Consider the following 2,303-nt stretch of genomic DNA (forward strand, 5'->3'; position numbering starts at 1 on the left):
CTGAGCCAATATTCAAGGGTTGGTTCATCAGTCAAGGTAAGTGCATAAAAGTCAGCGGAGGGGCATGCTTGAAAAAGCAGTGTCACTAAAATGTTGTTTCAGTATGTCAAAGATGGACTCGGGCCTTTAGATAAATCACGGAGGGATTGCTGCGTGAGCCCACTTAAAACATCGGGGCCCTTCCCATAAGCCTACCCAGTAATCTCAACAGCTGGTCCATCACAGATACGCCCTCTTACGCATGTAAACCATGACCATATCTCCCACTCATGCACTGTGCACTTTTCAGAGCCATCCCCCCGAAGTACACGGTTCCTGAATCAGACTTCAAACCAGGTTCAGGCCGACACATCCAAACCCTAGAGCTGCATGCATTCCCCATAACATTGTCCCAACATGTCCAACAATTGCTTTGACTCCAAACAGGAGGCAATGTTCTCCCCAATGGAATGACCAATCTGCTGTACTATGTCTGCTATGAAATCCATGGAGACCGTCCCACTCCCTGTATTTGGCAAACTCTGTCATAACATCCTTGGCGTTTCCATGGGTACACTATCATCACAATCCCAAACCCTCCAGTTTAGGCATAGGTGTAGAAGAGCAACTGGAATTTTGCCTGACCCTACCAACAGATGTTGACAGATTAAATGACAGGAAACCCCTACCTCTTCCCACACCTTCCATTTAAACAATGGGAAATCAACAACACTAATGAAAAATGTAACTAGCAAAAAACAATTTGCATTTATATTTTTATTCTTTTTTCTTTAACCTCACGTCAAATCTAACCTATATCTAGTACACAGGTAAAACTCACCCTACTTATATCAGATATACATTTGAATTGCAAATAAACAAGTAACACAAAAGTTATATAGTTTATCTGTGAAGTGTCTCAGCCAGAGAAATCATCAATTTCGATAATAAAACGTTGGTGGCGCCCTCTTGTGGCGAAATGCGATATCGCACTATACTGCACCAGCAACGTCTTATCTGGTTCTTCAACRGCAACCACGGCGAAGTTCTGAGATGGAAATCCAGCGAAGGATGATCCGATCCAGAAGAACGGTCACGGCACCACTGTAACAGTACTCTTCTTGCGTTGTGTACAATCAATCCTCGACACGAACTTCAAAGTGTAGCACCAGTCATGGAGATTTATTCTGATAGGAACAGCACAAAATTGCACGTCATGCAATGCACGGCTCACCATCCAACTCTGCACTCACGCACGCTGGTTTGGTGCTTGTTCACTGGGCCATGTAGTTACCAAAATAATACAATTACAATATACAATATAATATCTTTAACAATGTACCTGATAGGAACAGCACAAAATTGCACGTCATGCAATGCACGGCTCACCATCCAACTCTGCACTCACGCACTGTACAAAATATATGAACCCCCCCACCAGACACAGTAAGTTGCTAGCTAGTACTGGCGGGAATTCTTTACAACCAAAATGCACAACCAATATTCTCCAAAAAACACTGCATCTTATGTGTGATGTTCGAATAACATTTACAAACACATTTATATAAATTGTACACTTAAATCATCACTTGGGAGTATAAAAATCACTTTTGATGTACAGTGCTTTGCAACCAACAACTTACCGCTGGTTTGGTGCTTGTTCACTGGGACGATCCTAACTGAAACATCCTCCCTCGTAAGCAAGCTACGCAAACCAGCCAATAAGATGCCATGTTGAGTAGGTGACGGCAAGACAAAACTAAAACCAAAAACCCATTGGCTTAACAATAAAGTGGCAAGGGGAATCACCAATATAACCCTGTTACATCAGCAGTCTTATGGCTTGAGGGTAGAAGCTATTCAGATAGACTGTAGGCTGCTACAGACAGGGAAATAATGGTACAGGTATAACTCACAAGATATACAGCTTAACACTAAATATATAGATGTTACGGTGTAAAACCATAGCGTAAAACAAATATGGGAGCTATATGCTACTCAGAAAAAATTATATCTAAAAACACTTTAAGAGTTGTTTTTTACAAAACTGTTCAAACCACAATGGTGAGACAATTAGCTGATGGGTAAATACCAAAGTAATATTGTAATGCTTGCATGACCTCAGGATACCAACAGGTTCAGTGTTTGTGAATAACTTTTATCTCAATCCCAAACAAAAGGGTGCACCTCTCCAATACAGGTAGTGTTTGTCCATAAGATAGCAGCATTGGGCTAGCTAAGCTTAAGATTTTGAAGCATTGATAGTACATTATACTGGATGGTGGATCAGAAGACCTGATAACACACAATAGCCCATGCATGCA

The 2,303-nt window shown here is 41.4% G+C and overlaps 1 long non-coding RNA gene across 1 annotated transcript; it reads right to left on the reverse strand.

Annotated features, from left to right (window-relative positions):
• Positions 1-834: 834 nt before the first annotated feature.
• Positions 835-1,867, reverse strand: LOC139028813 (uncharacterized). The gene is made up of 2 exons (XR_011481025.1): positions 1,623-1,867; positions 835-1,166 (listed from the first exon to the last, which is right to left on the reverse strand). It is a non-coding gene; the product is annotated as an uncharacterized lncRNA (long non-coding RNA).
• Positions 1,868-2,303: the final 436 nt, after the last annotated feature.

This window comes from Salvelinus sp. IW2-2015, linkage group LG1 (genome assembly GCF_002910315.2).
Source record: "Salvelinus sp. IW2-2015 linkage group LG1, ASM291031v2, whole genome shotgun sequence".
Lineage (NCBI taxonomy): Eukaryota > Metazoa > Chordata > Actinopteri > Salmoniformes > Salmonidae > Salvelinus > Salvelinus sp. IW2-2015.